At 42.3% G+C, this 15502-nt stretch overlaps 1 protein-coding gene across 2 annotated transcripts in view; it reads right to left on the bottom strand.

Annotated features, from left to right (window-relative positions):
• Nucleotides 1-8542, bottom strand: part of UGT8 (UDP glycosyltransferase 8) — an 85418-nt gene extending 76876 nt beyond the window's left edge. Inside the window, exon 1 of one of the 2 annotated variants that reach the window (XM_025385461.1) lies at nt 7889-8542. The gene's annotated coding sequence lies outside the window, so the exon portion shown is untranslated. The remainder of the gene's footprint in view (nt 1-7888) is intronic. The other variant, XM_025385460.1, reaches the window with a different exon arrangement.
• Nucleotides 8543-15502: the final 6960 nt, after the last annotated feature.

Here is a 15502-nt window from a genome sequence, read left to right as displayed (position 1 = left end):
CCCTGCTTCTAACTTACTTCCCCTTACAGTTTCTCTGACTCTCACTTTATCTCCATTAAGATACATTCTCACAAATGTCTACAAAGTATTTTCAAAACAGGAGAAAATAAAGTCAGTGATCAGCATGAACATTCCTTAAAACAGTTTTATTCTTGGCCTTTATCCATACATTTCACCATTTTTCCCTCCTTTTGAATAGACAGGTAAACCTGTTTGACTAGTTTTCCCCTAAGAGCTGCTCCCCAGATTGGCTTGGTGAGAACAACTCAATAGGGACAGCAGCACAAATGCAAAATCTATGTAAAACACAAGGGCCTTCTTCATGAAAAGAACCCAGAGGAAGAGCCTGCTGCGGAGCACTAACGGCCTAGTCTTAGAACAGCTCTCTCAAAGCAGGAAGACACCACCACTGAATCACTCATTCCGTTGCTAGTAAAAACAATTTTTTAAATTAAAATTTAATTCTTCCTGTTGATGCCTCTGAATAATGGATATTATGAGAATGAGGCAGAATCAGATTAAGACTTAAGTGTAGAAGTTTAACAAATTCCAACAGATGAGACTATATTCAAGATGTGTTATAGAAGTGTGTCCAAGTTTGTTGTTGTCGTTGTTGTGTGTGTGTGTGTGTCTGCTTAATTAAGCCCATTAAAAAATTTGAATTTGCAAAACAGGTATTAATAATCAAAATAGGATTTTTTTCTATGGTAAATTGTATGTTGCTATTCCTCTAAATAGCAAAGTCCCTGGGTATATTTAATATATAATGTGCTTTAATGTCACTATCCACAATTTTTTTTCTGTAAACTATTTCTAACATACAGAAAAATATAAAGATTAACATAACAAACATCTGTATGCCCATCACTTAACATTTAAGAAATGTTAAATGTTTGCCCTATTTTCTTAAATTCTATAAATATGACTCAATTTATAAAAGTTGAATTTATATACAGCTTTTCAGGAACCTATTAGAGAACATACAGCATGTTTACGCACTTGATTCTACTTTGTAAATTCATTTAAACTTAATGTTTCACTTGGAAGAAAATTAGCCCCATAGTTTTTACTTATTAAAGCAAGTTATAGCTAATGTAATAACTAAAAAGTCATGATTTGGTGTCTTGAAGTATTTTGAATATTAAATTTCTTCAAAACAATTAAAAAGCACAAAATGATTTCACAAATATTTTGTTATATAATATTCTCAAATCAAGCAAATATTTACCAAATCAGGTATGAATGTAAATGTCTTTAATAAACTGGACTCCTTGCAGATGCATTTCTGTTACTTACGTCAAGTCAATGGAAATAGATTATACCTTCAAAATAAAATCAATACAGTGATTACTCCAAATTAACAATTCAGATACATAGTACAACGCTACAAGCAAACTATTTCTGAAATGTTCCTACTATGCATCTTTCCATGTAATCTAAATGTTTTAATATTTACACGAATGTCCATTCAGAGAATACGAACTACACTGTCCTAGATACCCTGCCATTCATAAACCAAAGGTACTATTTTTATTTTGGCTACGCACTCCTAAATGCTTACCTAAGTGTGGCATTCTGTATAAGTCAATTTCAACTTGGTATCTGTTATCTCTGTAAGGGAGTGCTGAGCATGGCAATATACAGTCTAAAACTGAGTTGGTGAATATATAACATGGAACTAGAAGAAATCCTAAACTGAAAATCACCTGCTCAGATTACTATGCTTTACAAATAACAGGACCATAAATCATGAAGGACTAAGCACAGTGGGGGAAAAAATAAAAGCACCGAAACGCAACTGTAAAATAGAGAGGTGCTGATAACAAAGAGTGTGGCTAGCGATTTTCAGGTAAAGAATATAATCAAATATTAAAACTACAGATAAAAAATTCATTTCATCTTAAAAATATGGAACATCTAATTTTGTTTTGTTCAACAAATATGTAATGAGACAACAATTATTTATAATATGGCTTATGACCTATTAGTAAACAGTATGTTCAATTGTTGATTCCCACACCAGTGCAAAGATGTAAACATTTTCTCAAATCATGCACTAATTACAGAGTAATAAAATTATATACATATTAAAATAGAAATCTAATTTAAAATGTTTATTTCTAATATAAAGCATCACTTCATTCAAACAGAAAATCCTAGGAAAAAAGTAGGTATATTTAAATATTACCACAGTAATCTAAATTTGACAAAAAAAAAGGCAAACAAACCTCTACAAATCAGTCCTTCCCCTATCACACAGGCTAATAATTATTTTTCACATGTTGATTTTTAAGACCTATGAGGTATAGAAGTTTCTTAGGAATCATCAAATATTAAATTACATTTTGTTAAATTTTGAAATCATCTGTATTGTTTTCTGAGTTTGTTTTCAGCTACTACTAAAATGAATAATCAACGTCCTTATAGATTACCTAAGGAACTAGAACACACTTAAAATACTAAGAGTACTTTAAACAGGACATTAGAAACCTGTAGGTTTAATTACCGGGTGCTTTATAAACACAATGTATATACCACCAGATCCTCCAGACTGGTGGAAGCATGGATTGTCCTGAGAAACCCAACATCTCTGCAACGCTCTTGAGGCAATTTCCACTCTCTCTTCAAGGATTTTGTTCAATTGACTCCATCTGCTCCCTTCAAAATTTTCAATGGCTGCTATTCTACTGGCTTTAAAAAAGTTTAAAGTATGATCAAGTTTTCATCTTAAACACATATTTTCAATCAATCTCCGTGAATTCTGAGAGCGAGTACTTGTGAAAGCAAAAATGACTACGGACCTTCTAAACACAAATTCAAGTCCTGGTTTCCATAAAACAGTTAGCATTTGTTAAACACAAACCAGTAACCTCCCAGGCATTGTGCTTGACAGCTTTTATCTCATCCGATCCTCCTTGCAGTAGCCCTATAATGTAGGTGCTTCTCACCCCATTTGGAAAATGAGGAAATGAAACTAAATTGTGAGCTCAAGGTCACAGAGCTATTCGGGGCTTGGGACGGGGTGGGAACCGAGACTGTCTAATACCCCTCATTTCAGTACCTGACCTTCTCACTTTCTGAAATTTTCTCATTTTTCAGCTGCTTTTAAAAGTTACACCCCCCTAATTCTCCTCTTGCCTCTTGTTCTGTACCTTCTCATTTTTCTTTATTGCTCCCTATTTCTCTACCTAACTATTAAATTTTAGGATCTCCCCAGGCCTCTGTTTCCCTATTAACTTTTGGTACTTGCCCTGGAAAACCTATCAACTTTCATGGTTTATAATTACCTATACACTGAAAAATCCTAAATGTTTCTGTGTGTCTATCCTTTTATCTACCCACCATTTATCTACCTGCCTATTTAGCCCAGAACCTCGCTGCTCAGAACTCACATGCAATGATTCATTGGACACACATCTCTAGTTCGATTTTCTATAAGCACTTCATGTTCCACATGTCTAAAACTGAACTATCACGCTTGCTCTCAAATCTGGATCTCCTTTTAAGTTCCTATCCCATCCTCCTATACCACCCACTCGCAATCCTCCACCAAATCGGTCACCTAATCTTAGAGGTTCTACCACCTGAATATAATTGTAACCAAACCCTTTTCTTCATCCCACTGCAAACACTTTGGTACAAGGACCTCAAACTCTCTCACCAAGGCCACCGCAATACCTTCTAAACTACCATTCAAATCTCACGTTCCTCAGATCCCTCCTTCTAGATTGCTCTAAGAGCTGTTTTCTCATCACATCACTCCTTAGTTTAAAACAACCTTGAACTGAAAATAGTTCATACTCCTGAGGATGGCAAACAGCCCTCCACGATCTTGCTCCTGCCTCCAGTGATTCATTTTTTATGTCACCCTCTAAGAAACCCTCAAATCTCCCATTCCCACACAGAATTGACCACTTCCAACTTTCTGCTCAGGGTACTGTGTGTATATCTCTATCATGGCACTTACAGAACAGTCAGCACTATACTGCAGATATTGAAAATAGCCTGTTTCCTTCTTATCTCCCCCTTTTAAGCCTAGAGCCCTCCCCGGGCCTTAACTGTATGCACATCCCCAGAGCACAGTGCTCGGCACATAGTATACTTTCAACAAATATTTGTTGAATAAAAGAATGAATGTTTATGAAATGCTTCAGTTTAAGGAGATATGATTACCGCTGTTTTCAAGACCAAATTAAATCATTTTAATCATATTTATTATGTACCTCCTCCATAAGTACATTTGCAAAATAATATTTAAATAATTAACGTAGCCTCAAGTAGCAGGGTTGTCAAATAATACTTCTTATTCCGGACTTCCAGGGTAGAAAAATATTAACTACACTACATTATGGTTAGTAAGTTTCAATGGCAGAAAGTAATATGTAAAATATCCTAGTGTACATATTCCTAAACAAAGACAATCTGGGCCTATCATAAAAAAGTAAACCTTTTTTAAGGGCTGCTTCAGTTTCTCAGAAACACCAAGCTTTTCCAGAAGACTTAACTGTCTGAAATTAAGACACCCTCCTAAAGATCTCATACACAAATTTTTCTATAAAAAATACATTAAAACCTTTTATATAGAGGCCACCCTTCTGGAAACCTAAACATTTCAGTTCTCAGTTCAAACCACAAATAAAGCACGTAAACAGAAAGTATCTGTCACAAAGTTTACAGGATTTATACTCAGGCAATAGCCCACATCATTTAATGGAAAACAAAAGACAACAGATAATATAGCAGCAGGGCCCGCTCACGGTCTGACAGCAGCAGAAAGTGATAGCCGATAACAGAAAGAGGACCCAGAAAAAAAAACATAAAAAGAAGAATGGTACTTCTGTCTCCATTCTAGTATTTCAACCCAGCAGGCTGAGACCATTTACTATAAACAAAAACAGCTCTATACACCTCAGCGAATAGCACTATTCAATTCTTTATGAATTCATAAAGACAACCCAAAAAGAAAGAATAACTTACATCCAATATTCTCCAAGGGAACAAGGAAGACAGTAAGATTTAGAAATTGCTTGTGGGTTACAATGGCTCATTTTTTTTTTTTAAGTTTCAGTAATTAATGGTGTGAAGAGTCAGCTACCTAGAAAATGTGCTTATGTAAATAAGTACCATTGCAGATGATGTCAAATAAATGGGATACTTTGCATAAATAATCAAAAGTTCTCACTCTCCAAGTGTATCTTAGAAATTCCCAGGTGTATGTTGGAAAATCCTAGCATGAATTAAAAAGCAACAAATTGATATTACTTGATAAACAGGAGCATGATTTTAAAAAGGATTTGAGGATTGAAGGTGGGATTTTCAGCAATGTTTAAACGGTAATGAAACTGACAGTTGTTCATAAGGTGCAATAAAATGTTTTAATTTAAATTATTGGGAAATGTAAACTGTCAAAATCTTTAAACAAAAAGTAGTTTTTATCCAAAAAAAATTGTGATAAGCATCTTTATTTACTACATTGGTTTATTTATTCTAAGATGCATACCAAGCTTAAATACAACAAGCACAGTCCTGGACCAGAAATCTTAGATTTAAAAAGAGTTTGAATCTGTATAGTAGTATTGCCTGGAAAAAGGCAGAAGTATAGTTTTGGCTCAGTTATGCCCAACCTCCTAATGGAGAATCAAGCTTTTACTAAATATCGGGGCACTATGATTTACTGTAGTTTATAAAGACTCGTATAATACTAAGACACACAACACTAGATGTCAACTTAACCTTGTAGGTGGCAGGCAAATAATACAATACTAGAGTGTTCTTACGTGGCATTATCTAGAATAGTTGCTGAACACAGACACATTCCTAAAGCAAAACCTCAAAACACCAAGAGATAGTTTCTATAGGAGAAAACTAAGCTGGCTAAGATTTAATTCAATTAACACAAACTTCTGGTCTCCTTTGCTATATAACATTGAGATGCATGACTCTTTAAAATCTCCTGGGGACAAAGTGCGGTTACTCTTAACACTATTAAAATATTGGTTAAAGATAACTATTGGGGTCGGGCGCGGTGGCTCAAGCCTGTAATCCCAGCACTTTGGGAGGCCGGGACGGGCGGATCACGAGGTCAGGAGATCAAGACCATCCTGGCTAACACGGTGAAACTCCGTCTCTACTAAAAAATACAAAAAAAAAAAAAAAAACTAGCCGGGCGAGGTGACAGGCGCCTGTAGTCCCAGCTACTCGGGAGGCTGAGGCAGGAGAATGGCGTAAACCCGGGAGGCGGAGCTTGCAGTGAGCTGAGATCCGGCCACTGCACTCCAGCCTGGGCGACAGAGCGAGACAACGTCTCAAAAAAAAAAAAAGGTAACTATTGGGTACTGGGCTTAATAACTGAGTGATGAAATAATGTGTACAACAAACCCCCGTGACATGTGTTTACCTATGTAACAACCCCAAAACCTAAAATAAACGTTTTTTAAAAAGAACAGAAAAAAAGACACTGTCTGTCCTTCCTCCAAATTTTTTTCTGGGGATACGTCAGAAGCACGCCAATTCTGAATGAATATAGACGTTTTTGAACGTGAAATTATCAGAAATTATAACAACGATTTGGCATCTAGCCAAATTGCTAACATTCACGATACTGATCCTGAAGAACTGGTAGTACAAGGTAACAGCCTGAGGGGACTGAAGATTTTTGGAGTATTTGGAGTAGTGTGGGTTTTTTTTCTAATTTTTACCAATAGGACCCACCAGAAATAAAAGACTCTATCGTCACTGTTAACACTGGCTCATAATAAAGGTGATTCTCCAGAGCACGCCTGGTTTGATACAGCCACCCACTCCTTCCCTTGGCGACATTCTCCGCTGAGAACGCCTAGTTAGCGCAATCCAGCCATTCACATTAGTTCTCAGGACGCTCTCAGAAGTTCTCTACCCTCTCTCCTCTCCCCGCCTAGATGCTGAAAGGTGATGGGAACTCGCGGTACAGGTACAAAGGCTATTCCTTTCCTAAGGGAGTGCTGCACAATGGCACGTTTACCGTACTCAATTTTATAAATCCTCAATTAAACCAGCGAGTTTGCATATAGAGAGTGGGTACCCGGCCCGCCTCCTCGGATTGTCCTTCCGCCCCGACGCACTGCATCTACTTGCACTCTCCGATGCGGTTTGCCTCCTTCAAATCCAAAACACACATCCCAAGCTCCCTCGCCGCTCCTCCAGTCCGTGGAAGGCGCCCTTCTTTTTGCCAGCAGCGCGTCCTTCTCTCCCCGCCCGCAGGCGCTCACCTCTTCTCTAATCCCAGGGGCCCACACAGGCTTCTCTAATACAAGGGCACCCGGTACCACTCCCAGATCGGCGCGGGGACCCGTGAAACCCTGCCACCACTGTACACTGTCCATTGTCGAGGGTCGCGAGGGCACGCGGAAACGGCGGGCCCCGAAAGGTCTCACCGAGCTTGTACAGCCCTGAGACATTCACCACCCCCAACACTCCCGCTCTTGTTCCTCCTTAGGGGGAAGAGTAAGGGGGAGTTGAAGAGGTTCCGAAGCTCTTCCTGGTCCCCCATCTCTATCCCTGCCGTGGCAGCTGGCTCCGGCCTCTGGGCGCCGCGGTGCCCATCCCTTCAGGGGTCAAGTACAAGGCCCTCGGCCGAATCGCCTCCCTGTTATACCCTCCCTCTGCCTTGAACGCACATACGCGAGAGAACCCTCAAACGGATGCCATATGGGAGAAACAGGATTGCGGGCGCTAACAGGGGCCAGCTTAAAAAGATCTCCTTCACATCCCCTCAACCCCTAGCCTTTCTCCCTACCCCGTCAGCCCCCTCTATCCACTCCTAACTTCCTCAGCCCAACCCCATCTGTGCTTTCTAATTCCTACCCCCCCACCCCCCGCCCTGGATAGCAGCCATTCGCCCGGCACTCACCTCAGGGAGCAAACAACGCCCCTCTCCTCCACCCAGCCCGCCCCTCTTCCGCCCGCTGGAACGGCGTGTTCCCTCCGCTCACCTCGTCTCTTGGCTGCCCCGCGCGAGTTTGAGTGTGTCTCTGCCGCGTAATTGTATCCGGGACAGAAGGGACCCGTGTTTGTGCGCTGAATCAGGTGTCGCCGCCTTCGGTGGTTCGGGGGCGTAAGGGAGGCTTCCGAGTTAGCGTGTTCACTAAGGAGGACTCTCTGGGTTCACAGTTGATAGCAATGCTTTAACCGTGTCCTCCCTCGGGTCCGCAGCGCGCCTGCTCGTCCACAGCTCCCCGCGGGCGGCCAGGCCCCCCGCCCCCCAGCCGCGCCCCGCCCTACGCGCGGCGAGCAGAGTTGAAGCGCGCCGCTGTCCTTCCGCACTTGGCTCAGCGGGGCACGACACGGGCCGCCACGCGCTCAGCCTAGCATCACTCGCCTCGGACTGCGAGCGCCTCCAGCTCCCCCGGCTGGGGCATGGATGCAGACGCGCTTTCGTACCACGCGCTCGCAGGCTGGGCGAGGGGCAGAGCGCTGGGATCCGGCCAGTCGCCCGCTGAGCGCGGTTGGCTTGCAGGCTGGGACTTTTAGCTAGCCCACTGGGCGCTCGAGTTGCGAACTCTGATACCGGCACGTGGCCCCGCCCACTGTTCTCTCTCTGCGAGGCGTGTCCCGCGCCCTTTCCGCCACCACCCACGTAGTCCCCGTGCCCGCCTTTTATCATCAAGGCAGTTCAGTGAGCTTTGCGAGTTGATATCGCGCGTTTTCTCACCTTCCTACCTTTCCTGCCTCACTCCTGCTGAATCTATTCAAAAGTTATACTTGGACAAGCGGATGGAGGAGTCTGGAAAATGAAGAGGGTGATGCTTAGGTGAGCAGGTACCTGCACTGCCGCCAACCCAGGCTTCAATTCTGGCTCTCTTGAAGCGGAAAGCCTTAAAAAACGGGAGTTTGGGGATACCGAAAAAAAGTAAATAGGGTTGCTGGACAGAATAACATCCCTCGTCTCAGGCTCCTGCTGAAAGGGCCATTCATGCTTTGCCTGGTTGAGCCTGTGGCGACTTTATTCTGACGAATCTGCCTTTGCCAGAGGCATAACCTTGCCAAGTTGGCGTCTTGTCCAGCAAGCAACTGTGCCCAAGGCTTGCTGGAGCAGCCTCTCTGTGGCGCCTCAGACCTTTGAGCGCCTTTGAGCGCCTGAGGTAGATTGTGAGTTTCATGAACACTGAGAAAGTCTAAGAGTGTGCGTGTGTGAGATATTATATATAATATATATAATTTTTATATTATATATAACGTTATATATAATATATATAATTTATATTATATATAACGTTATTATAACGTGAACTGAATTGTTTATTGTTTATGTTTCATGTCGAGCGTAAATTCCAGAAGCTAAGATGCTGCCACAGCACACAAACGTTATGTGTTTAAACGTTGGAAATCAAAAATGCCATGTTGGGTCGTTCTTTCCTTGTTCAAAAGTGAGATTCAGAAATAGATTGGGATTTTCTGCCCTTAGATAAGAAAACGGAAATTATATTTTACTGTATATGTTATCAGTTAGTGATAAATAAAAAAACCAATATACACTGCTGTTATTATAAAATCCATATGCCCAAGAATGTTCACTGATGGAGAGATCTTCAAATGCCATTTCAAAAAAGATAATGCACTTTTCTTTGCAGATTAGAAATTTGAACATATTCCCTGTGCAAAATGCAGAGAATATTTTCACAGCCTTTGTACCTGATCTAAGGAGATTACCATATTCTCTATTTATTTCTTATTTAAATTGCACTAGAAAACCTAAAGTAAATGAAATGTAACATAATAAAGAAAAGAGAATTTAGACATGTACTTTAAAAGCTTTATTTCTCAAGGATCAAACTTCAGTTTCAAGCTACTGTTTTGATGATGCATATGTAAATTCTTGGTTAAAACTTGATCATTAGCAATTAAAACAACTTTTTTCTTTTATTTTACAAAAATCTTTAAAATTGTTTCGCCACATCCTTGTCCTTAAAATGGTGTTAACTGATCATTGTGTAAGGTTTTTGTCAGATTTTTGGATAGAAAAGGAGTGTATATTATGTGTAGATATGTCCATGTTTGTTGTTTCTCTGATCTATCTGTTGTTGTCCACATTAAATAATGATTATTGAATTTCTCACAGCTCTACACAGTAAGGGTGTTCAATAAGGTAAAACAAGTTTAGTCAATCATCGTATGAATAGTTGAAATACACTTTTGGAGTTTGAAATGATAAAAGCAAGAAATCAGTGAGATTCACTTCACTGCCTCACTCCACTTTTCCTTTTTTTAATGCTCCCACCTTTAATTGTTAACATTATTGATTAAGTAGTAGAATAAATGAATAATGGAAACATTTACTACTTGTCTTTAAGGAAGGCTGCATATTTTTCATATTTAATGCATCCTTCAAGTTCCCATACAGATTAAACAAGAGTCTCCCTGTCATCTTTAGTTTATAGAATGTTGAATGGGACAGCATAGGCTGTAGTGAGAAAGTTTCAGCCAATGTAGAGTATGCTATTAAAATTCTCTCATTATTTATATGGACCCTATATATCAGTATTCTCAATTGTTTTTTTTCCCCCAGAAATACTTGTTATAATCATTCACCGCATATAACTTTATTGGAAAATATAAACAACCATATGCGAGATATTATATAAGCTTTGTAATCATTCACCATTAACTCTGGGATCAGACTCCCTAGAATTTGAAGAAGGAATTAATGAAATCAACTACAAACTAATAGTAGTAGTAATAGAAATTTTTAAATCCTCTTAAAGTTGCTGCAAAGTGTGACCACCCCCTCTTACACTCAAGTTAAAGGAGAATATTAACAGCCTGTCTTGTCTCTGTGGACAGTGGACCTAAACTATACTCCCCAACTCCAAATTCCTCAAGTTTATTATAGGCCAGCAAACTCCTGCACGGCTGCAGTCATAAGACTGATAAGTTTGGGTTGCAAGATATGTTTTTCTCAAGATGTAAGAAAAGTTGTAATGCTTGATTAACTGCCTTTGTTTCTCGCTTTTGTAACTTGCTTCCTGCCTCACGTAGTTCCTGCCTTAAGATGTTTAAAAGTAAGAAAAACCCTTTGTTCGGAGCTCAGACTTTCTGGACATATGTCCAGCTGGGCCAGTAATCACCTTAACAGACTCTCCTGAACCGTTTTCAGTCTCTCCAGTCTTTGATTGTCTGTAACATTTCTGGGAGCTCGTCTGGGATTGGAGACGGCAGATTTTCTCTCCTTTGCCTGTAGACTAGAGCCCCAGGACACAGGAAATCTGGGGTCCTTGGTGCCCCCACGAGAGTTTCAGTCCGGAAAGAGAACTGCCCTCCCACATTCTGGGGCCTTCCCCCAACAGCACAAATGGAACCGGTGGAAAGGGTTGCAGGACAGTCACGGGAGCAGTGCGCAGACATCTGAACCACGTTAAGGTTTGGGTCCTAATGCAAGACCCGTCCCATAAGGACAGAAGGGGAGCCTGATCACCTCCCAGGGCATGATGACTAGTCTGACCCAAGGGGACTGGGACAATGGGAGAGTCCCATTGATTCAGACGAAATTCATACCCTAACCGACATCAAATGTGGGTGGGGCTCGCAAGTTGGTCAGAAAGGAAAACCAGTCCAGGGACAGGGGAGGTGTGTGAAAGTGTGTGAAAGAGACACTCGGGAGAGACCAACGCAGGGCATGACGTGGGGAGGCACAGATTTCCTAGCGTGGACTGTGTGCTCTGAGGCAAGTGTGGGAAAAACCAGACCTAGAACACTGCATACAGCCCATAGGACCAGCTCTGGCTGCAGCTAGCTGTAACAGGAATTAAGGCACTCTCCTGGCTAAGCAGTATCCGCCATGGCTGCAGTTAGCTGTAACAGGAATTAAGGCACTTTCCTGGCTAAGCAGCATCCGAATCTCCCGTGATAGGACCCAGTCTGGTGGATCCAAGAGTGAAAGTGAGAGTGAAGGCATGCCATGAGGGAGGAAATGGGAGGAAAAGCATCAAAGCCTACTCCACTGGAGTGCATGCTGAAAAACTTTTAAAAAGGTTTTAATGGTGATTACAGTGTTAAGCTAACTCCACAGAAACCAAGAACCCTTTGTGAGATAAACCAGCTAGCTGTCTTTTAACGTAGGGTGGCCAGCCGAGGGGACAATAGACAAGGAGATAATTGGCCGAGTGTTTCAGGTGGTCACCGGGCTTGGAGAACAGCTCAGGCACCCAGATCAGTTCCTGTATATAGACTCCTGGTTAAATGTAATTCAGACCCACCCTCAGTGGCTGCAGACCTGCTTTGAGGCCTACTGTAAGACTCTAATGGCCTGGACAAAACCAGGAACCATAGAAAAAGACTGCAAGGCATCAGAAAAGAAAAGGAGTCACAGGAAAAGCAGAAAAAACCTGTCCTACAGGCCCCACCTGAAGACTTGGAAAGTCCACCCCCCTATGCACCAATTTATCCATCCCTGGCAAGGCTTAGACAGGAGGCTGCCCCAGCTGCCTCCGGAGGTTCAGACTCAGAAGAAAGCATCCCTCAGGCAACACCACACAGAGAGAAGTCAGAGCCATTGCCTGAAAAGCCAAAGGAGGAATTCCAGGGGGATGAGGTTGGCCACCTTAGGTCGGGTCGTGCCCGAGCAATGCAGATGCCCCTCTGAGAAACATGGGGACACATTTATTTGAATGCACAGAATAAAGTCCAAGGGGGAGAATGGCTCTTCGTTTATCAGCCCTTCTCTACTACTGATCTCTGAAATTGGAGACAACATACTCCCTCCTGTACAGAAAAGCCTCAGGCTCTTATAGATCTAATGCAGCCCATTTTCCTAACTCACAATCCTACCTGGGCTGATTGCAAACAACTCTGTCATTATTTAATACGGTAGAGCACCGAAGAGTTATACAAGCCGCTTTCCAGAGGCTGGAGAACAATGCGCCTGCAGGCACAGGAGATATCAAGCAGTATGCCCAACGAGTACTCCTGATAGAGGCTGACCCAGGCTGGGACCCTAACCAGGCTCAAGGGCTACAAAGTTTGCAGCAGTATTGAGAGTCACTCCTAAATGGAATAAAGGCTGGAGGGGAAAAGGCCACCAATATCAGAAAGGTCTGAGGTCAGCCAGAGGCCAGATGAAAGTCCCAGTGAAGAGACTCTGCGAGGCTTATCGGCTTTATATGCCATTTGACCCTGAGGCTGCTGAAAAACAGTACATGGTAAATATGGCATTTGTAGGGCAGGCCCAGGGAAACACCAGGCATAAATTGCAGAAATTAGAAGCTCCACAGGTGTGAGTGCTACTCACTTATTAAACTGGCTGCGAAGGTGTACATTAACCGAGATCTGGAGGCAAAGAGATCAGGAGGCAAAGAAGGAAGCTAATTGGAAGCTTAAGGAAAGGCAGATTTGCTAGCAGCAGCCTGCACAGGAAGGGAAACTTACTTTGCAAGGAGGTGTGGGTGCATTCGTGATAAAGGCCAGTCTGGACAGGGATATAAGAGCTGGCCGAGGCTAGAAAAAGATTAATGTGCATGGTGCAAAAGGAAAGGACTCTGAAAGGATGAATGTAAGGAGAATAAGGAAAATGGTCAGGACCATAGTATAAGAAAGCCACCGGCCAAGGGCTACTGCACCTGGGAAAAACCCACAACCTTCTGGGCCTGCTGTGGACGGCAGGATATAAAGTGTCAGGAAAAAAGGCTCAAATCTGCTTTAAAAGTGTCCAGTATTTAGGCTTCTGTATAAGCCAAGGGAAAAGATGGCTCGGTGATGAATGAAAGCAGGCTGTTTGTGCGCTTCCTACTCCAACCGCCCTGCGCCAGATAACAAAGTTCCTAGAGGCAGCAGGGTTCTTCTGCATTTGGACCCTAAATTTCTTGCTCATGGCTAAGCCATTATATGAAGCCACAAAGAAGGGCAAAAGGAACCTCTCCTATGGGGAAAAGAGCAGGACATGGCCTTCAAAGAAATCAAGAAGACTTTGATCCAGGCCCCGACATTAGGACTGCCAGACATGACAAAGCCTTTTTACCTGTATGTTCATGAAAGTAAAGGAATCTTGGTACAAATACTAGGGTCATGGTATTGGCACATGGCTTATTAGTCCAATTAACTAGACTTGGTGGCTATGGGATGGCCACCCTGTTTCAAGGCATTGGCAGCCACTGCCCTGTTAGCAGAAGATGCTAACAAGCTCAAATTAGGACAAAGGTTGATAATTCGGGTGCCCCACATGGTCGTCACCCTGATGGAGCAGGGGGGACATTACTGGTTTTCTAATCCTAGGATGTTAAGATATCAAGGGCTTTTGTGTGAAAACCCGTGCATAACCTTGGATATTGTGAATACTCTAAATCCAGCCACACTGCTGCCAATAGAATGGGCAGAGCATGGAAAGTCCCCGTTGTTTGGCCCAGGGTATGACAGTTGTGTGGAAATGGTGGATGAGTTTTCTCAAGCTGAAAAGACTTAAACGACCAGCCCTTAAAAGACTCAGATGTCAAATACTTTACTGCTGGGAACAGCTTCATATCTGAAGGTGTCATATGAGCTGGATATGCAGTGGTAACACTGAATTCAGTATCTGAAGCCCACCCTCTGCTAGTCAGAACTTTGACCCAAATTGCTGAGCTAATAACTCTCACTAGAGCATTGCTCTTGGCAAAAGGACAATCAGTAAACATCTATACTGACTCAAGATATGTTTTTGCTACTTTGCATGCCCATGGAGCCATATATAAGGAAAGAGGGTTATTAACTACTGAAGGAAAGGGAATGAAAAATCAAAAGGAAATAGAGCAGCTCTTAGAAGCCGTAAGGGCTCCAAAAGAAGTAGCAGTCATCTATTGCAAAGGGCATCAAACAGAAGGAGGTGATAAGGCTAGAGGAAACAGAAAGATGGACAGAGAAGCCAAAAGAGCTGCAATGACAGAGGTAACTAAGAAAGAAGAGGAAACCCTTACCATGCCTTTACTGGAGCTCCCCTTACAGAACTCCCTAACTACTCCTCTAATGAAAAGGCTTGGTTTGAGCAGCAGAGTGGAAGTTAGTGGCTTGAGCAGGAGAGTGGAAGTTACCAGAAAGGAGGTTTGTAGAAGTTCTCCGATGGGAGGCTAGCCATCCCAGAAGCAATAGAAGCCCCCAACACCCCGACCCCAGTTCATAAGGCAGTTTCATCAGGGATCGCATATGGGGAAAACTGCATTACAGACTCTTGTAGGATGGCATTTCTATGTGCCACGTCTAACTGGCCATCACTTGAACCATTTGTGAGCCACAGCAGGGGCCAACACAGCCCCCAGGGATTCAAGAAACTGAAGCTACACCTTGTGAAAACCTGCTTGTGGACTTTACCGAGCTGCCTCGAGCTGGAGGCTACCGGTACATGCTAATGTTTGTCTGTACTTTCTCAGGATAGGTTGAGGCATTTCCCACCAGGACAGAGAAAGCTCAGGAAGTAACCAGGATCTTACTAAAGGATATTATTCCTAGATTTGGACTATGTCTAACTTTAGAATCTGACAATGGCCCAGGATTTGTGGCAGAA

This window comes from Theropithecus gelada, chromosome 5 (assembly GCF_003255815.1).
Source record: "Theropithecus gelada isolate Dixy chromosome 5, Tgel_1.0, whole genome shotgun sequence".
In the NCBI taxonomy this organism is placed as follows: Eukaryota; Metazoa; Chordata; class Mammalia; order Primates; family Cercopithecidae; genus Theropithecus; species Theropithecus gelada.
This window is presented reverse-complemented; position numbering and strand designations above follow the sequence as displayed.